Raw genomic sequence first — 22727 nt, forward strand, 5'->3', positions numbered from 1 at the left:
AGGATCCTCCTCCTTCCCTTTTTTAAAAATGGGCACTACATTAACCTTTTTCCAGTCGTCCGTGACTCCCCCCAATTGCCATGAGTTTTCAAAGATAATGGCCAATGGCTCTGCAATTACATCCACCAACTCCTTTAGCACTCTCGGATGCAACGCATCCGGCCCCATGGACTTGTGATCGTCTAGTTTTTCTAAATAGTCCCGAACCACTTCTTTTTTCACAGAGGGCTGGTCACCTCCTCTCCATGCTGTGCTGCCCAGTGCAGCAGTCTGGGAGCTAACCTTGTTCGTGAAGACAGAGGCAAAAAAAAAAAAAAGCATTGAGTACGTTAGTGACAGAGGATATGGAAAAAGCTAAGTTGCCTCCCTCATTCAGTAAGGGGCCCACACTTTCCTTGACTTTCTTCTTGTTGCTCACATACCTGAAGAAACCCTTCTTGTTACTCTTAACATCTCTTGCAACTCCAGGTGTGATTTGGCCTTCCTGATTTCACTCCTGCATGCTCGAGCAATATTTTTATACTCTTCCCTGATCATTTGTCCGATCTTCCACTTCTTGTAAGCTTCTTGTTTGTGTTTTAGATCAGCAATGATTTCACTGTTTCACTGCCATATTTACTATTCTTTCTACACATCGGGAGACCTGTAACCTCAATAAGGATTCTTTAAAATACAGCCAGCTCCCCTGGACTCCTTTCCCCCTCATATTATTCTCCCAGGGGATCCTGCCCATCAGTTCCCTGAGGGAGTCAAAGTCTGCTTTTCTGAAGTCCAGGGTCCGTATTCTGCTGCTCTCCTTTCTACCCTGTGTCAGGATCCTGAACTCTACCATCTCATGGTCACTGCCTCCCAGGTTCCCATCCACTTTTGCTTCCCCTACTAATTCTTCCTGGTTTGTGAGCAGCAGGTCAAGAAGAGCTCTGCCCCTAGTTGGTTCCTCCAGCACTTACACCAGGAAATTGTCCTCTACACTTTCCAAAAACTTCCTGGATTGTCTGTGCACCGCTGTATTGCTCTCCCAGCAGATATCAGGGTCTCCCAAGAGAACTAGGGCCTGCGATCTAGTAACTTCCGTTAGTTGCCGGAAGAAAGCCTTGGCCACCTAACCCCCTTGGTCCGGTGGTCTATAGCAGACTCCCACCACAACATCACCCTTGTTGCTCACGCTCCTAAACTTAATACAGAGACACTCAGGTTTTTCTGCAGTTTCATACCGGAACTCTGAGCACTCATACTGCTCTCTTACATACATGCCTAGTAATGATATTTGACCTGCTAGAGAGTGATCCGCTGGCTCCAGAGACTGAGATCGCATATGCGGTCCTTTCACCAGCAGGTATGAAGAGTGCCACTCCTAATCATGCTGAGCAGTATCTTACTCCATGTTGAACTCAGTAATTGATTTTTTACCATTTCAATTTGAAACTGAAAATAAAGGAGGAAAGATGTTCTCCCTCTTCTCCAGACTGCTTTGTGTTTGCTGTCATTAGATCCATAGGCCAAGGTTTTCAAAAGTGACTAGTTATTTGGAGTACCTCAACTTTCAGGTGCTCAGCTTGGAACAATTCAGTACAGAATTCCTTTCGTCATCTTTCATGCATCATGGACACATGAAATGTTGTAGTTAAAGCACAGAACCTGGAGTGTAAATGAATAGTTCATGCTGTGTGGCTTTGAGACCTACTATTTTGGGAAAGTCACTTCACCTCTCTGTGCCACAATTACTCCATCTACCCAATAGGAAAAATATCACATACCTAGTCCATGTGGAGGCTTGATTCATTAATGTTGGAAAGTGCTTTGAGATCTTTGGATGGAGGGCACTGGAGAAGTGTCATAGGATTACTACTGTACTACTAAGTCATTGTCTTGTATTTAATGAAAGCTTCTTTGAGTAGTAATGCAGACCTATTACTGGAATTAACACTCCCGCTCAAATTTGATAGTGCCCTTTATACAGGATTTTCATTTGTATTCACAGAAAAACGTAAATAAGTGCTCAGGCTGGCCAATCTATTTCCCCTGTAACTAGCAGCATTCACAGTCACTTTATTGTATGAAATAATGTCTTGTTTTCTCCTCCCTTTATCTTGCTTGTGCCTGACCTTCCATTAAAAGTTGCCTGGAAACTGCTTAGAGAACAATCAGTGGTGCTTCTTATTGATATCTTCCTTTTGTGCTTTCTCTGCTATGCTGTCTTTTTTATTCCTTTCTAGAAGCTTTAAGCTAAAAGAAGAAGATGAAAAGAACCAAAGCCTCATTTTTTTTTTTTGCATTAAAAGGAATGAAAAAAACCAGCCTCCCTCTATATACACACTGACGCATTAGAGGAAGAAAGAAATACACTCCTAATAAAGGTTCCAGCAGGTCTTTTCCTCATATGTTTTCATCAAGTGCTTTACACGTTCTACTAAGCACCCTGGTAATTAAAAATTGGAGCTATAAAATAAGTCATTTCCCCCTAAATCTACCTCACAATCACTCCTGTACATAAGTGTCAGACAACGAATAGCTATATAGTATCCATTTTAGCAGACAAGCATTGTAAAGTCAGTTTACACTCTGTACTAATAGAAATATGTAGTCTAGAGGACTCAGAGGATTGGCAATAAGACAATAATGTATATAGTTTGTTTATGAAATAACCGAGACACCTGAAATACAGATTAGTGGTAACTGCTGGTTGATGACGACGATGATTTTGATGATGCTTTTTAAAGGCAGATATTGTAGATTAAGATATCAAGGCATGTACCCAGAAAATCAGCCATAGGCATCAATTTTGTGGGTGCTCCAGGGCTCAAGCACCAACTGAAAAAAATCAGTGGTTCTCAGCACCTGCAAGGCCCATTTAATCTTTTGTGGGCCCTGGCACCTAGACCATAGCCCCACCCTCTACTCTGGCCACATTCCACCCAGAGATCCTGCCCTCACTCAGCCTCTTCCTCCTGAGGCCCCACCCACTGCTTGCACGAGGAGGAGGCGGCGGAGAGGAACACCCACCAGCAAAAACAAAAATCAGTGCCTGTGAAGTCAGCTCAGAACAGTGTTGTGATTTCAAGAATTATGTAGTGAATTATGAGAACCCAACTTGGCTTGCCTGGGTAGTTAGGCAAAAAAACAAAGGCTGAGTGCTGCCCCCACATGGGAAGTAATGATACCCCAGCACAATGTGATCATAAAATGTCCCTGTACGAATATATAAGGCCCCGTCCTGCATGCCCTTATTTTCACAGGTATTCTGTCTTGGCTCAAGATGGAGTATTGCTGTGACTTATAATCTTAATGAGCAATACCACTGTACTGAAATTGAAAAGAGCTGGTGAAATGGAATCTATGAAAAATTAAAGGCATCCCTTGGCGTCCTCTCAAGTTGTCAATGTGGCCCTAAACTGGGCAATGCTTGGGCGTGCTGTTTGTTTCTTTTGCTAATAAAAATGCTCCTCAATAGAAGGGCTTAAAGCATAAGGGATCTTTTACACACGTGTGCATTAAGTATTACATTTTTCTTTACCATTTCTACATAGATACAATAGGTCTTGTATCTTCCCCAGGACAAGGTACAGGTGCAGCTTGATTTGTTTTTTAAACTGTCAGCACTTAAGTTGGGAGTTCCTAACCCACCACGTCCCCAGAGGCTGTATTAGGAAAATACTGTACTTTAGTTAAGTATTCTATTATCTCTGTCTTACTAGCTTACAGGATACTATAGTGTAAAATACTGAATTATCTAGTCTGATATAATATAGTTAGTCATACTCTACATTGTGTAAAGTATTATTGCAGTCAGTGCACTTGGCAGGCACATCATGTAAACTATCCTGCAAGATGCTAAGTGCCTCCAGAAAGGTACTGAATAGAGCTGGGGTTTTTTTTATGTTGAAAAAATGGGGGAAATAGATTGTGTGTGTGTGTGTGTGTGTGTGTGTGTGTGTGTGTGTGTGTGTGTGTGTGTGTGTGTGTGTGTGTGTGTGTGTGTGTGTGTGTGTGTGTGTGTGTGTGTTGTGCTGAATGTCCTGTTCTCCCATTTAAGTTAATGAGAATTGAGTAAACACACCCAGGATAAGACCCATCTATCTACAGTGTTTGATCTAATTGCTGAAACTACCACTACTGTTAAAAATACAAAACAAAGTAGAGCAGTAAGAGAAGCAGGAGCACTGCCTATTATATTATCTATTTATATTATCTGTTATTAAACCAGTTACAATGAGCTATCAAAATACTTAGGCTATGTCTGCACTACAGCCGGGATCGACACTCTGAGATCGATCCACTGGTGATCAATTTAGTGGGTCTAGTGAAGTCCCACCAAAATCGACAGCAGCTCACTCTCCAATCAACCCCTGTACTCTACCCCCGATGAGAAGAGTAAGGTAAGTCAACAGGAGAGTTTCTCCTGTCGACCCCCCACAGTATAGACCCTGCGGTAACTCAAACTAAGGTACGTCAACTCCAACTACGTTATTCACGTAGCTGGAGTTGCGTCACATAGGTCGACTTACTGCGGTAGTGTAGACATAGGACAGGCTTTCTCCTACTGAATTAAGTGGCAAAATTCCCAAAGATCTCAATGGAAACTCAGTATGCACCAATGAACATTACAGTACCTCCCCTATGATGTTATACTATGAGAGCTTCTTCCATCAAGCTGTTATGTGAACTGTGCACTTCCTATTATATTTATTTGTCAACCTCATCCCAGCCTGGCCTGCTTGTTTGTCACATCCATGTTACACCTTGTCTTTCAAATTGTAAACCCTTTGGGGCAGCGACTATCATTTATTCTATGTTTGTACAGGGCCATCATTTGCTATGGGGCAAAGAGGGCAGTTTCCCCCTCTCCAGACTTTTTGTAGGTCTATATGCTTCATTATGTCTTCCACTTCCTCTGACACCCTGCTCATTCTCCCCTGCCCCCATCCCGACTTTGGACTTGGTCACTAGGAAAGCAATAATTGCCTAATTTTTCCTCATTCGTGATGCTATTTGGGACAGATGTAGCCTTATCTATAGTTATGGGTTACTTTCACCAATTACCCACTCCAGAGCAAGCATGTACACCTTAATCTGTGAGAGTTCAGCCCCCAAGACTGACTACCGTAGAGAGGTTATGAATGGAAGGGGACCCCACAGGGCATAACAGAGACTACATAGTACTCTTTCTATAATAATTACTTTTACTAACTAACCTAACAAGCTTGTAAAGGAAAAAGAGACCGGTACAGAATGAATAATATTTGCATTACTTACACCATGCCTCACCATCATCAACATCACTTCCACCCGTAGCCATCATCCTGGCATCTCCCTTACGCCACCACCACCAAAGCAAGCAGGCCAGGATAAAAGCTTTTATAACATGTTAGGCAGATGCCCACTCGAGTTCATATATATTTATGACGTTTTTAACTCCTTTTCCTTATTTGAACTTCCACACCCCACTACTTTTGAGGTGTCTTGTTTTTCATAGGCTGAACTCATTAGTTCTCCTTAAAGTCATTAATATTTACATCACCGTATCACCATAGTAACATTTCACCCTCACTACCAATGCTCATCTTGTGTAATGTGTAGACATTATTATCCAAACTCAGAAGTTATTCTAAACATCAACATATCATTAAACAAATACCAGCTCAGCAGATTTATTATTAATTTACTTATGCAAATTGATCCTAAATCCTAAATCCTAATCTGGCTAAGCTAAATATTTTACATGTCTAAATCCTGTGGGGCCTGTGTTACAACATTAATTAATATTTATATTTGACCTTATATCCTATATATACCTAATACCTTTTATCCTACACAGAGAATGTTCTATACACTGCAACTTTTCCCCTTCCCCTGATTTTTTTATGAAATGACATCCCTGTTTGCATAGCACATAGAGGCACTACCAGGCTATAGCCTTTAGGTACTAATCACACTATAAAAGTTAAATTATTATAATATGCAATATATTATGATCATATCAAATGCTAAATTCACAGATTATTCCTTTCCAGTTTTCATAATGAAATGTATCAAAAAAATAATACCTTAACCTCCTACCTAAGCATGGAAAATGTAGCAGCATTTTTGGGTGTGGCCTGAGAGTTTCCAAATAGTGGGATTTCATTTCTGGGAACTTGGCATGGAATATTGGCCCCTCTAAAGTCAATGGCAAAACATCCATTGGCTTCAGTGGCCCAGGATTTCACCATGTTCATATACTATAGGTTCTTTTTCCCTTCTACCCAACCTAATGAATATGTAAACACAGTCAATGATTGAGAAGCATGGATTCTTGAAGCTATTTTGTATTTTAAAGACATTTACCCCTCAAAATTCTGAGTTTTTCATCACTTTCCCCATACTGCTCATAAGACAACAGAAACATTATAACCATGACTGGCAGTTCTTTCAATATTCTCCTTTCAAAACCATGGTACTTGAAGATTTTACTTGTCCTGTCAATATGTCCTGATTTCTGTCCTCTCACCACTGATGAAATAATTTGCAAGGATGGGCGTGAAGCATGGGATATCGGCAGGAAAAACTAACTTTTAACCCATGCTTACACTTGCATTCCTGTTGCAACTACAGCCATTGCCTACATAGAAAGTAAAAACATTTACAACATTAGTTTTTCAATATGATTTAATAAGTGGAAACAAGGAGGAGCCAGTACCATGTGACCAGCCAGTTCTCCTTCCACATTTACCATCAACTGTTCTTAAGATCAACAGTGATCAACATGCTTGAGCTAAAGCCCTTATAATGAACACCCATTTTTGCTTCTTCTGATACTAACAAGATTCTCCAATCTTTGAAAGAACCATTATGAAATATCGCTGACTGGATTTCTCACTGTCACAGTCTGACAGGCTTGCGACCTGAAGATCAGTGACAAGATACATTCAAACCAAAAGATGTAATCATCTGGGATCAGCTTCCAGTCTGTCTCAAATGAGGAGTTCTGCAAAGCAACCACATGGAGTTCTTTGCATATCTTTACAAAGCACTATTCCTTGGACTTATCCTCAAGATAGGTCTAACCTTGACTCCTATCAGTGTTACAGAACCTATTTCTGGGTGAGGAATTCCCCAACCTTCCTGACTCTAGCTATTTTATTTTATTTTTAGGATGACTCTATTTTTGCTCTCTTCATCTTCCATCATATTGTTCAATCACTCAGCTTGCTTAGATCAATCTGCAATGTCTCACAATCCTACTTAGCTTTTATTAGCCTAAACAAAGTTTTATTTTGTTGGAAAATTTCACCAGCTTACTGGCCAAAATTATTTAGAATCAGAACCAACCACAACTTGAGCTCAGCTAGAAAAAGAGCTTTTCTGTTATTTACATAGGACTGAACTGAAATTCTGCTGAAAACACCAGCAATGGAGCCCCATTCTTTTTTCTATTTTTCCAAAAACCTCTTGACCTTAACACAACGTGCAAATACCACTTTGGTATATGTCGCCTTATGGAGAAATGTATAGATCCAGGATCTGCTCGTACCTGTGTGTAACTGGGAGCGTTGCTGTTGGTCAGGCCCAAATATAGATAAGTTCTGGATTGCAGTTTTAATGAAAAAATAAAAATCCAGTGCAAAGTACATTAGCTGGTTTACATGACATTTTGTACGTATATGTACAAAGAAGAGGAAACACTTGGTTTGCACTTTGCAGCCTTTATATTCATTTTTAAATGGTTTCCTAAATATATTAGATCAGATTCTTTCAGGGATCTGAGTCAGATCTTGTCAGAGAGACCCCAGTTACAGGAAATCCAACTTGCAAAGGAGGAGTTGCTGCAGTGCAAGGTGTCCAAAATCTCTCCATTTGAGGGCCCAAAGGCAGACACTAAAGCCTCTGCCATGTGACTTCTGTGTATCCCCCCAAAGACAGTCAGACTGTTCTCCTCCAGGGGTAATTTCCCCAAATCCATCCTACAAGACAGGAGGCTAGTCTGGTACAAGATGATATAGTTTGTATCTCATTCTGCAGCCTGAAATGAATCGGACCCAGTGTATTTCTAACTCATTAACAGAAATAAGGGATGGCATAGGAGAAAGGAACTGGAAACACCCCCAGGAGCACACAGAGGAGAAGGAATGGCAATGGGAAAATAGCTCCCTGCACCTAAATTGGTATCATCTTTCCAGGTACTGATAGACTTTCAGTTGTTTTGCAGGATTACTTTAAAAGCCTGTGCGCAAGGGAAGTCATATAGAGGCCAGTTAAACTCATTTCTTTAAATTTTTATATACACAAAAATAAGAAAAGCCATGCTCAACAGAATGGCAGACTTCTGTTCAAGTGCATGTCCTCAAGTTTGAGATCTGGCAAGTTTACTGTCAGCTGCTGGACAGTTCTTTCTCTACGCAACTCAGTACCTCTGAGCTTCACTACATTTCTCGCTCTGTCTCCACATTTCTGCACTTTCAGCTCTCATCACAATGGTGCCAGACTCACTCTGAGCTGTCAGACCCTCTCTCAGGTTTTTTTTTTTTCAACCAGATCCCTGTTTCTGTGTAATATAATTTCTCTATGGTGCCAAGAACTTTTGCATGCAGAGTTTGGTACGTGCAGACAGGTGACCTTTGTGCAACTGCCTCAGGTTTTTAGCCTGTTCTCACACAAGCTGGCAGGTGCTACCCCATATATTGTTGTTCACTGCCCTCACTGTCCCAGGAGTTAGTGCACTCTCAGGGACTATCAATAGGCATGGCCAAGACTGAGCCTGCAGTCATTTGGGTGGTACTTGGACTGTGCCTGCTCTCACTGGGGCAGGTGGTTCTGTAATGCCGACTTGATGTGTCCCATGGCATTTTGGATGGCTGTTATAGTGTCAGAGAACGTTGCTGCTGGGTCGGAGTGGGGACTGTCCTTCAATACACCATCGCTTATGAACCCTCCTCTTGCCTTCCATTTAGACCACTACTGAATGCGTTGTTTTGGTCCCCTTATTCTATAAAGACCAAATTTCTGATTTATGCCCCCCACTTTTGCCCTGCCTCAGATAAGACCATTTGGACCTACCTCAGAGCTTCACCCACTCACACCACCGGGGTACCTAGTTGCACTTGTCTTACTCATGAGGATGCCTTTTCCAGCTCAGCAACATTTGGCGAAAAAAATGTGGGAAGGATTAAATTTAAAATCAGTCCCTGTATTTAGAAACAATAGTCGTGGATTTCTGTGCACCTGTGTGTATTACAGAGCCATAGTTCAGACACAGTCCAGTTCAGATATACAGTCTATCTTTTCTGAGCTAAATGGAAGTTAGAAAGCACACTGGCTAAGTCAGTGAACAGCCTTGTGAATCAGTCTGCATACTCCATGCTTCTATTATTTGTTTGAACTCCAAATTCAGGTAGCCCTCCTAATTAATGATCATTTCAAGCTGTTTTCAAAAACCCATTGGATTTTGATTAGCCAGCAAATAAAGATGGCTTCATTTTCTCCTCTGGGCACATAGTTCCCCGTCTCCTTAGCAGTTAATTGAGTAGGTGAATAATAGTGCCCTCACATTAACAGGCTGCACAGGGAGGGTGATGACTGTTTGGTCTCCAAGAAAACTTCACTGACATTAAACAACACTCATCAAATATGATCCAAAAAGGAGAAGAGAATCCACATCAATGGTTCCTGCTACATCCAGACCTGACATTTCCTAGGCAGGTGGTGCCATAAAAGCACTATGCACAGCCTTTCTTTGCAATGAATACTCCAGCTTTTTCCTCTTCCCATATCTTGTTGATCAAGTGGTTACAATAAGGAAACACAGACAAAAGCTTTGTTTTTTCTTAACTGAATGGGCCACTTTTTGCCCTCATCTACACCCACTATATCTCCACTGAAGTCAATGGATTTGCTTGAGCAAAGCTAAAGGTAGAACTTGACACAACATCGAGATCTGTCCTTATTTTCATTTGTCATCAAAATGATAGTGTGCATTTCCTCCCAGTTTCAACAACTTTATTACCAGATGTGTATATGCTTCATTCCTTTTGTATTTATTGTTCAGTACATAAAAATTATACTAAACAACATTACGGTTGTAAAGTTAAGTGATCTAAAGTCAGGAAATATTTTAGTTATAGTTGCATGTACAACCTGAACTCTGCTCCCTTGTGCATATGTATTATGATTTAGTATGTGAGCATGTTCTTAAATACAATATTTTAAAAAATAAAGCCTTAAGATGCACATTTGTAGCATCTTTAGTAATGGTTACAAGTCTGCATATGGAAAGGAGCACGTGGTCATACAATCATGCTATTTCTCAGATTAAATAATGCAATATAGCATTTTTTCTATAACTGTAGATATTCATGTTTAGTGTATTGTAGTTACACTGCTAGAGCAGATTCATTCGACATGCTTGCATGGTATTTGTCAAATAATTCAGAATTATTCTATTTAAAAAAAAAATCTATTCACTCGTGTAAAACGCATATAACACAGGGTGAGATGGGTTGCCCCCCATCCAGAGTGCTACCTGGTGTACTGGGGTACCACTGAGCCCTCCTGTTCCACCAGCCTGAGCTCCCTTACTCTGACCTGCTGAGACAGGCCTTCAAGCCTCCTCCACCACACACACAGGTAGGGATACACCCAGCTGCAGAAAGATGCAGACACTGAAATCATCTCTGCATGGGAATTGCCCAGTACTCAAGTGCATACCCCCTCTGGGGTGCAAACCCAAAATGATAACCTCTTGCGCTGCACAGAGAACTGTACAATGTAGGCTCATGAAATTTGCTCCCTCGCTCAACGTGGAGGAAGATATGCACAGCTTTTTGCCCCACCCCCTCCACAGTTATGAATTCCACAAACTGGTTTTAGAGAAAAACTACAAAAGACAGATTTTAAGTGATTATAAGGGATAGCAAACAGATCAGAGCAGATTACCTAGCAAATAAAAAAGCAATACAAGTTTAGATACTAAAGAAACTGGTTATAAATAGTAATTTCTCACCCTAAATGTTGTTTTAGGCAGATTGCAGAGATTTTTGACAGCAGACTACTCTTGCTTGCAGCTTAAAACTCCAGATATTTCTTTCACAGGTCAAATACCTCTCCAGCCTGGGCTCAGTTCTTCTCCCCTCCCTTTGTCTTTGTTTCTCAGATGTTTTTGGCAGTCATCCTGGGCAGGAATTCAGTGAAGAAAGAACCCTGATTAAGTCACTTCCCTGCCTTAAATATGGTGGGAACCCTTTGTTTTCCAGTGTGGTTCCCCCTCACAGTGGAAAAATACTAGTATTCTATCATGGAGTCCAGCACCAGGTGACATGATCACATGATCCTGCAATGTCAAAGTAGCCATGAGTCAGAGGTTCTTCTTAGCATCCCAGGAAAACTTTCTTAGGAAGTTTCAGAGTAGCAGCCGTGTTAGTCTGTATTCGCAAAAAGAAAAGGAGTACTTGTGGCACCTTAGAGACTAACAAATTTATTAGAGCATAAGCTTTCGTGAGCTGAAGTGAGCTGTAGCTCACGAAAGCTTATGCTCTAATAAATTTGTTAGTCTCTAAGGTGCCACAAGTACTCCTTTTCTTTTTTCTTAGGAAGGTGGGAGATTAGCATCTTCAAAGACCTACTGTTCTCCCTAATGGTCCATTAGCTTGTCCCCAGCTAACCAGCCAGACTGATTGCATCTGGGGAATGCCCAACAGACAGAATGCAAACACTTTTGTAGGACAGATGTACAGTCAATATTCCTAACTTTAGATACAAAAATGATACATGCATACAAATAGGATAATCACAGACTGTAAATCATAACCTTTCTAGCGATACCTCACATGACCTATCCTGCATAAAATACATCCTGATTAAGACACAATCATATCATAATATTACTATGAAAAATGTGGGGAGCAGCGTCACACAGGGTATACGAGAAAAATTATGCATTACTTGTTACATTATATGATAATAAATTAGTGAATTTTATAAGATTAGGTAAACATGAACACAAAAGGGTTTCGAACACAGTCAAATCAAAACATGTTTTTGGATGTTACCATCTAGGCTTGGAAATTCTCACTTTTTTCAATTCCAGCTGAGACCATCAGACTAAAGGTGTGAGAAACTTTCATAATAAAAATCAGACAAAACAAGCCTGGTTTCAAGTTTTTTTACAATTTTATGGCAAACGTGGACCATGTTTCATGTCAATCTGGGCTGATCTATGCTTTTAGGTGAAAGCTATGAGGTAAAGTTCTTAGTTTAACCTGGGTCTCATTTGAACTCAAAACTCAGAGCATAACTGAAGGACTGAAAACTCACAAGTTGAAACTGAAAGAAAGGTCAATGGAAAAACAAACGTCCCACAGCTCTTCATATAATTTATCATGCCTTACCTCCTTTTAAGCTAGAATTTGGCCCTCGGTTGCCAGAAGTGACCACCAGCTGCACTATCCCACTAAATCATCTATTTTTCTTTGTTGGACTGTTTTAATTCTAAAGATTTTTTACCAAAAAATAAAGAAACATATTTGAAAACAACATTCTTCACCCCATCATTCAACTAGCAAACAAATTAATGTTAAATAATGACTCAGTTCTTTACAGATGCATGCTTTTATCAATATACAATATAGGTAGCAAGAACATAACATTGATACAAAAGTATATGCAATGTTTTTTGACAAGCCAACAATGATATACAGGAACAGAAGCTGATATCACTTACTCCAGTGTAAATCTATTGACTTCATTGGCATTACTCTGGATTTACACTGATGTAGTTGAGATAAGAATCAGGCCCAGAAAATGTTTACAGTTTTTATTCGATACAGGTTCTCATCATGATGGGAACATCCAAGCCTACAGTCATTCGATGCAAATGATGAAATATTTTGGCATCCCGTGCGCAGCGTTTAGAAGACTTGTACTTGGAAACTGTGTGGTAACATTCTAATCTCTCCTTTGGTTTAATATTTTGTCTGGTGTGTGTATATGGGAGTTGAATTTGTCCTATAACAAAGTCAGTGGGAATTGAGGGTGTTCTGTGCATTTCAAAAGGACCCTTAACATTACACAGGATTAAGTCCTTACTATTTAGTTCCTTGGGAAGAAACTTGCGTGCATGCGGGAGAAAAGGGATCAATGTGTGGAAGGCAGATGCCTAAGCTAAAAGAAGGAGGGTTTGTCTGCATGTGCTGCATTTGAGTTCCCTTGGCCTTGGAATGTATTAAATAAGTCATTGTAAACAGAACTGCCTACATAAAGGACTGAGTATAACCAAAGTGTGTTAGTGTGCTTAAGCCAGCTCCTCAGCCTTTCAAGGGATGAAAGGTGTTTTTATCACTAGCTCCAGGCAAGATGCAGATACCAAAGTATTAGAACCTGGTGGCTTAATTTTGAAAAGCTAATATGTAGAATTTGCAGGCATTCAATGGGCAAAAATATTTTTAAACACACTATGGATTTTTTTTATTAGTTAGTTATTTCTGTTTGGTGAATCGCAATAATTTCATAGCATCTACCCAGAAAAGCTCTGGACATTTTCAGGGAAGCTAGAGGACTGGATGAAGCTATAGTTGATGTCTATGTATCTGTTCAAAGGTATTAAAAGATCAGTAAGCCTACTATATAAATATTTTTATTTGGGCAGCCCAGCAATCTTAATAAGATTGCTGTGCAGGGATCTTAGACCGAGTCCTTGCTTTCTCACCCTGGGGGAGTAAAAAAGGACCTTGCATTACTTCCTAATGACTCTCTATCAAATGAAGGAGCAGAATTGACAGGCTCCAGGGGGGAGCCATCTCCAATCCTTCACACTAGAAAAAGGAGCACTTTAGTATAGGGCATCTGTTAATGAGAAACAGATGGAGAGCAATATCTGGAGGAAATAACAGAGGACATCACCTGCAAAGGAATATTGCAAATTAAAACAGACATGATGGATATACTCAGCAACATGCTTCAGCTACCAGAGTAATTTAGCTTCGTGTATGAATGTTGCTACAATCATGAATGAATTTGATAGGTATTGCTTGAATAATGGCTTTAGGATTTGGTCTCGTTTGTAGAGCGTGTTCTTCCCTCCCCTGCAAGCACAGATATAAGCTGCCAGCCCCCATTTACATTGTCAGTCATCATTTCCCTCATTCTGTCTCACAAACTCCTTCCCCATAAAACAAGATATACGCACTACACAGCATACCACACAAACCAGAAAAATAAAGCTTTTGGATTACATTACACAAATCTGTAAGAATAAAAACCACCCACAAGCAGGAGTATGAAGCTCAGGTTACAGGATTTCTCCTTTGCACAACATAACGAAAAGCATTTTATCCTCTCTTTGCAACGTGTGTACATTCATCAGTCCCCACCGTGAGACAGAACTAACTGACACCTGTCAACACTTTGCTCTTTCACAGCCACAAACATCCTCCCTTCCTTTCACAGATTCCCACCTGTACATCCCCTGTGCAGACTCCCACTCTTACGTTTCCTTACATCATGATCCCAGTCTCATAAAATGTAAACTATTTTCTCTCCTCTTACAAGGTAATAACAGCGGGCAATATCTTTGAAGGAAGAAAAATATCTTGTGTTGTAATTTATCTCCCACTCTCCAATCCTTCCCTCATAGGAAGGAATTGCCCTAACAAAGCTGTGGGTGCCTGTAGCCTTCTGCGACTCCAGACCAGGACGCCCCCTGTCAGATGGCCTGGCTGGTGGTTACACAACTGCACAAATGACAGTTCAAACCTCCTGGGTGAGGGTTCAACAAATAAGCAGGCAGTCTATAGCTCCCGCCTCCTGGCCAAGGACTGCGCAGTCAAACTCTCGATGGCTCTGGCCTTCTAGGTGGGGGCTGAGCAATTAAACAGTCTCTATCTCAGGCCTCCTAGCTGGAGCAATCAACTATGGTCTTTGGTCCCAGCCTCTGGGTAGGAAGCTACACAGTTAAACAGTCTATAGCTCAGACCTCCCAGGGAAGGGCAGATTAAGTAACACTTCCTGGATGGGCTGAGCACTGAAACAGTCAAAAGCTCCAACCTCCGGGCTGGAGCAAACAACAATAGTGTATGGCTCATGCCTTCTAGGATGAAGGCTGATCTGGCCACAGTCAATGGCTCAGGCCATTTGGTTGAGGGCCAAGCAAATAAGAGCCAATATTTCTGGCCTAAAAGTTAGTGCACATCCAGCCCCATGTGCACTAGGCCCACCCTGCTCCCCAGGTCCCTGGTCCTGTCACAGGTCAGCAGGGGGAACATGGGGTTGCTGTCTCCCTCCCTGGCAGCACAAGAGGAGCCAAGTCTCATTTCCCTGGGCTATTTCCTACCAGCTTTTGGGGCGGGGGGGGGCTGCTCCATCATCCATGGGGCCTGACTCCCATTGCCGCTGTCATGCAACCCTTCTTCCACTCCCTACAATGTGTCATCCACCTCCCAGGGCAGTGGCTTGCCTCTTCTCCCTGCTGCTGGTTGCGGGCTGTGCTGGTGGCTCCCTGGGAGGGATATCTACCTTCTTCCTGGTCCAGCCCCAACTGAGTTGCAGTGCACTGCTTTATACTTCCTGTTCTGCCCCAGCACTTCCTGCGAAGGGAGCTACACCCAACAGGGTGAGTTAACCCGCTCTGTACCAGAGTGAGGCCACTCTGCCCCACTACAGTGCTTTTGGAGCATTGTTTGTGAAATTTTGCCTATACTGCTCTTCTCTTGATGGACATGAATAGCCAAAAAACTTTTAGACCCCAATTCAGCAAAACATGTAAGAATTTAAGACAATGGGATTTAGGCATGTGCTTAAGTGCCTACAGAATAGGGATGGGATTGCTCCCACGCTTGAAGTTCAGCACATGGTGAAGTCTTTGCTAGATTTGGGCCTTAATATCCCTATTCATCCAAGGCCCTGATCCTACAGACATTTGTGCTCACAAGCAACTTTACACATGCAGTTAGTCTCCAGAGAAGTCAAAACAGATAAATCAGATTTGGGGAAGTTGAGGGAACAGTGTTAAAAAGTTTAGGAAGCAGTGTTAAAAAGTTTCAGCAAGAAAAGGGCAAGTTTTCTGAGTTTTGTGATATTTGAAATGGATTGTCTATATACTAGTATGCAGAAGTGCCTTCTACTCACATGCATGAAGTTAAGCATGTGCATAAGTGTTTTGGAGATCAGGACCCTAGACTGTAAATGCTTCAGGGCAGACAGTCTTTGTTTTGTGTCTTTCACAGCACTAATCATACTGTCATCAAAACAATGCAAAAATCAGAAACAATGTCCTGTAACATGTATCCAATAAACACCTGCCAACATTTGATTAGATAAAAAAGCATTTTTATACAATAACCATGCTAAGGATCATGTTCTGATAACGTGTGATTTTTGTACCATGAATAAATCATTGCTGAGCATGCTCTTAAACATAAGCTTTGTCCTGTATTTTTCATACAGCATTTATTTTATTTACTTTATTGTTACAGAAGTGTCTACAGACCACAACTGAGATCAGGGACCATTGTGCTAGGCACCAAGCTTGCAATCTAAATAGACATGACCGACAAAAGGTGAGAAGGAAAACAGAGGCCCAGAGAGGTGAAATAACTTGCCCAAGGTCACAGAACAGGTCAGTGACAGAGCCAGAAATCAACTCCAGGTCACTAGATTCCCAATTAAGTGTTTCACCCACTTGACACCACTAGCTCTCTGAGACACAGATGATCAGCTTCCCAGAGTAATGCTATAACAGTAGAACTTGTGTGGTTTTTACACATTAAAATGTCTCACCTCCCACTGACTTCAATGGGATTTGGATCAGGACCTTAATGTGTGAAAGGTTCTGTTGAAGAGCAAATGATAGCTTAGTGTAAATATTTTATTGCAATATTTTCTATCTAATATGAAATGTTTGGTTTCAGAGTAGCAGCCGTGTTAGTCTGTATTCGCAAAAAGAAAAGGAGTACTTGTGGCACCTTAGAGACTAACAAATTTATTAGAGCATAAGCTTTCGTGAGCTAATGCATCCGATGAAGTGAGCTGTAGCTCACGAAAGCTTATGCTCTAATAAATTTGTTAGTCTCTAAGGTGCCACAAGTACTCCTTTTCTTTTTATGAAATGTTTGGTCACACATAAGAGCTAGGTACTATTATTATTATTAACTATAATCATTTCTAAATGTATTATGCATCTGGCATAAACCTTTCTCTGAACAAGCTATTCCAATCAACCAAGCTCTTTTATTTTCACAGTATATTGCTCTGAATTACATACCTGTAGGTGCCATTAGGCCACTGTGAAAACCATTTCGTTTTCCCTGAGGCAACCTCAAGCTGAACTTTAACTGGAAGTGCAAATCATGTTAGTCCACTGCAAGCCAGCAGTAATCCTTGCTTAGTTGAGGTTGCTTTTGGGCATCTATTGCTTTGATTTAAAAGCCTATATCTCTGGGTGTCTTCTTGCCTCATGGATTGTAAAAAAAAACCAACAACAACAAAAACATCATAGCATTAGCATAGTTACCAGCAAGTTTTGAAAATTATGATGTATTTTTTTCCTAAGCCTTTCTTTTAAACATTCACAGCTGTATTCTTAAAAGAAATTCTTAACAAATACGAAGATTTATATTAGTAGAAGGGAAGAAAACAAAGATAAAAAGTGTCCTAATGGAACAAATAGGAAGTGTTTGCCTTTTCTTGTTAACAGTAGTATTAATAATGGATATGCAACACTTGCACAGCTTTCCCATCTTCAGAGCACTTTAATTATTGTTAAGCATGCTTGCAGAACCACCATTTCATTGCCCTGCTATAGTGTTGCGCCATTCTCTAGAGTGACCAGTACTTCATTTGTACCAGGGCTTGTCAGGGGCTGAGCCCTGGCACCTCTAGGGTTGGCCGTTCATACCCCCAGCACCTGAGGGCTCACCACATCCGTTATGAAAGTAAAAAAAATTGTTTGAGCCCCAGCACCTAATTGCTGGAGCCCCAGCACCTCTTTCATTACAATTTAAGCATGGAGAGAGACACCGACTGCTTCATGTTTACACTCAACTCTTTTGTTAAGATGAGACCGAGCCATTTCATAAAAATCTTTTTAAAAATGTATACAATTACCTTTAATATTTCCTAAGTGTTTATTGTTCTCAATGTGAGAGAAATAATAGTATTGTAGTATAATAGTATTTTATACCGTTGAAACATGAGAAGGTTATAAAAGTCTCAGGTTTAATTGCATTTGTTGGACTTTAAGGACCACATTTTTAAAGCCACCGGCAGCCAACTTGCAGGCACACATACTCCCACATGTGTCTCATCCTCCAGCCTTAGGGTATGTCTATACTTAAAACACTACAGTGTTGCAGCTGCACTGCTGTAGCACTTCAGAGTAGATGCTACCTATGCTGAAGAGAGGGATTCTCTCATCAGCGTAGGTCAGGGATCGGCAACCTTTGGCATGCAGCCAGTCAGGGAAATCCGCTGGCAAGCCGGGATGGTTTGTTTACCTGCAGCGTCCGCAGGTTCAGCTGATCGCAGCTCCCACTGGGCTGCGGTTCGCCACTCCAGGCCAATGGGGGCTGCGGGAAGCAGTAGCCAGCATATCCTCAGCCTGCGCTGCTTCCTGCAGCCCCCAGAGATGGTAGCTAGGTGAACGGAAAAATCCTTCCACCTGGCTAGTGCTGTCTACACTGGGGGTTAGGTTGATACAGCTACATCTCTGAGGGGTGTGGATTTCACCCCAAGAGACATAGCTATAGATGTAAGTGTCTAGTGCAGACCAGACCTCAGACCTCTCTCTCTCTGCTATTGCAAGCTAAGGTTGATGGAACTCCCCTTGTTCCACAAGAAATTCAGGGGTCAGGGAGGTGACAACCCCATCTAGTCTTTTCTGTCTATGACTGGCAAAGAAGTGTTGGGGATGGTGCAGACAAGATGGGCTGGTGCTCTCTCAGCTGGAGAAGGAGTGAGATGCACAGCACTCAGGACTGGATTCAATATAATGTCATGCAATGTTTCTACAACCCTAGATACAAATGTGCATCATTTTCTTCTGCAAAGTGCAAATTTCAAAGCTTCATTACTCAGCTGGATTTTAATCAGTTTTCTTTGGAGGCCTCAAAGCACTCTATTCCTGTCATCCAAAGTGTGGTTCTTTCCCTGCTAAATTTAACATTATGCCCCCCAGCCATTCCAGTTTTTGAACTATTGCAAAGAAGAATTTTTTATATTACGGGGAGAGTGCATGAATAGGTGTTCATAGTGGACACTCCTCCAACCCTGGCTGTAGGTGTTCCATCTAGCTATATAATGGCAGCCAGCTTTGTGGTAGCACTCCAGCTAAAATATGGGTTAAAATGGTTTGTAAACTTCTGAGCATGACATGGTTAAAGGGAGACTTTAATTGCTGCAAACTGCTTTGAACTGTGTTCCAGTGAAATGAGTTGGGTCACTCAAGAGACAGAAAGCACCACCTTTGTCAATCTGTTTCGTAGCCCCTTCTTAATGCTGTGTTTTGTTGCATAGATGCTTACCTACGTAACTATACATTGGCAGTGAATTAAGTACTGTGCAGAGTACACAGGATGGGGACGAATCTACAGGACCTACACTAAATAGGCTGGATAACACAATACATCTTGTCAGAATAATGCTATTCATTTGGGAGGAAAGGCTATTATTGTTTGCATTGGCCTTGCAGCTCTTCCCCTACTGAAGGATTTGTGGGGAGACTAGGATCAGACATCAGTCTCAAAGTAAGCTGCTCATCCTACTCAAATGCCAAAGCAAAATTATAGGTGCCACAAAAACCAAGAAGGCTAGAAGTCAATCTACAGAGAAATTTAATAACCATTTTAAAAATATGCCCAAGGTTTCCAGTATAACGCTGTCCGATCAACTAGGTGACTGATTTTGATGGTCTCTTGAGAGCCAGCATGTCTAGTAAGTAAAACAAAGTATTGAGTGTCAGAAGACCTGGGTTCTACTCCTGACTCTACCGTTGACTCTCTGCATGGTCTTGGGCAAGTCTGTTAACCTCTCTGTGCCTGTTTCCCCACCTATACATTGGGGATAATAATGATCAACTTTGCAAAGTGCTTTGAGAGCCTCATGTGAAAGGCACTAATATAAAAACAGAGTGTTGTTTCACTGCAAGTAGAAATGGCAGCTCCAAAGCAAAGGGGGTGACCAGCTTGGATAGTGATATGGGTGACAGTGAAAAATAAGCTGGATAAACAAAACCATTTCAACACCACATTATTTCAAGAAACTAGAAATGACAAAGTAAGAGATAAGAGTAACTTTCAGTGGAGATAGAGTGTATGGGCCAGAGGCAGGCTCCTTATTCAGCTCGGCTAGGCCTTGACTCAGCAAAGCAGTTAAGTACATGCCTAAATGCTTTGCTGAGTCAGGAGCTTATTGGACTCAGTGCCTAGGGGCCACATGGATGTTGGTCTAAATCTCACTCATGGTAATTTTCAGGCTGCATGTACACTCAGAAAGTGTCCATCCCCGGGAGACTGTGTGCTGGTGAACAATTGGTGTAAACACCAGCACCGTAACTGAAGAGATCAAAAGCTGTGAAGTGGCAGGAGAGACTGAATAACAATGTACTTGTTCATCATTCACTTTCCACAACCCTGCTCCCTTTTTTTACACACTTCAAGTGAGTGCAAATTAAGTTCTTTTGGGGCTCATAAAAGTAGGGCATCCAGCAAGAGATTTTAAATGGGCTCCACATTCTTCCAGCCATAAAGATCACATTGTTGCATCAACTTGAGAGAAATCTTTAAGCTGTGGTGAACTCCATATTCTCCTAATATATGTGGTGTTTATACACACACACACACACACACACACACTAAGCTTGTAACACTGGAAACTGTCCCCTACTCCTGGGCTTGCAGCCTGGCTAAGATTTAGCTGGCCCCCTGCTGATGTGTCTCTGTTTTCTTCTCAGCTGTCCCATCCAGCAGCCACAGTTCTAGAGTTACAGGACAGTTTCTAACTTTGTGCCTGTCCCAAGGCATCAGGACAGAGGCACATGATTTGTAATTTATGAGGACACCCATAGAGCTGTCACTTTCAAGGCAGGTGTTGTGAAACTGGCAAGCAGCCTGAGCAGAGAAAAAGACTGACCTCACCCTGAAATAATGGTGGCTAACATGGTCACAGGACAGAAAGCATTGACATAAGCAGACTTTAAAAATAAATAGGTCATCCTGCTAGACTATGTCGCTGTCTTATACAAAGAAGTCCTGAGGTACCAATTTGTAGTAAAAGTGAGAGTGTGAAAGGACATTCACTGGATTTAGAAAAGGGCAGCATGGTAATTACTAATTTTTTAGCCTTTACGTAAGTATTTCCATTATGCACCACAACCAAAATTGTAAGTTTTCTCACGTATGCAGAAGTATAATATCATAACAGACTGTCTTTCGATCTGCATGCTCAACCTGCAGCAAAAGCAATACACACAAGTATTTCAAGGCATAGGAAAGTTGCAGGCTATATGGTATCAAAGTCCCACTTCAAAAGAAGGAGCTGCAGAAAGGCAGTAACAATCCTAGTGACGTAAGCCAGCCTTGTTCTTCAATTTGTCCAAATCTGAGAAGGGCCTGAACACCTGCAGCTCCCACAGAAGGGCAGTCACAGTATCTCGCAGGAGGCATTCAGTACCACATGGGGTCAGGCCATTTTGTGGGTGGGTAGAGTGAAATAGGATTTGCATTAGATTATTCAGAAAGCACAAACTCCTAAAGACATTTTTTAATATATGAAGAAAAATCTTAAGTATAAGAATTCACCACACTGATTTCATAGGGTTGCATTAGTCCAAGTGTATGCAGAATTTTATCCTCAAGGTGCATTTAGGGTGTTAAACTGAAAGTGACTTGTAATTTAGGCCCAATCCTCCCTTGTATGTCTTGAAAAACTAAATCCACACACTCTCATGCCCCACGGGGAACACTTTCTTCAAAAATTATACAGTTCCTAGGCCAGAGTTAAGAGTTCAGAGCCAAGGTTTTGGTGTGGACCCTATCTCTACCCATCCTCCATGTCTTTTTAATACAGATTTACCAATCAGGGTAGATGTGATGGGGTGTGCACTCCACACAGGACTGGAAGGGGTTAAGGTGGCCAGATGGGCCAATTAACTCCACAGGCTGCACCTGGAGGAGAAGCCAGGGAGCAGGGAATTGATTGGAAGCCAGGTCAGCTGGAGGGGCCTATATATGCCAGAAAGCTGGCAATAGAAGAGACTGCATGGAAGTAAGTTGCAGCCACTCTGTGGGAGAAGTGAGGTGTGGCAGGACTACACAGGGCAGTCCACCGTTACTCTCTGAGAGGCTGATGAATCTAAAGAGAGGGGAAGGTGGCAAGGGAGGAGAAGGCTCAGGGGAAAAGCAGCAAGGAGTGCAGACCCTGACTGCTGCTTAGAGGGTTCCTGAGCTGGAACCCAGAGTAAAGGACAGACTCAAGTTCCCTTATCAGCCACTGGGGATGTGACACATACCAAGCAGAGAACAGTGGACTGTCTAGGACAATTTCTTCCTGGGAAGACTTTGTTCCCCCCTTCCCCAGAAGTAAGAAGTATGCAGTGACCTGGCTGGAGGGCCGAGTCCCAAAAAGGAGGCTGCAGTTCCTGGAGTGAGAAGTACCTGCAAGGTGCGAGGGTGATGGGAGAGACACCATCAGAGGAGAGTGCAATGTCTGGCCAAAGCTAATCCCCAGAGTGATAAGGAGGATGCACCACTTGCAGTGAGTGGACTTTG

This window comes from Dermochelys coriacea, chromosome 3 (genome assembly GCF_009764565.3).
Source record: "Dermochelys coriacea isolate rDerCor1 chromosome 3, rDerCor1.pri.v4, whole genome shotgun sequence".
Taxonomy (NCBI): Eukaryota; Metazoa; Chordata; order Testudines; family Dermochelyidae; genus Dermochelys; species Dermochelys coriacea.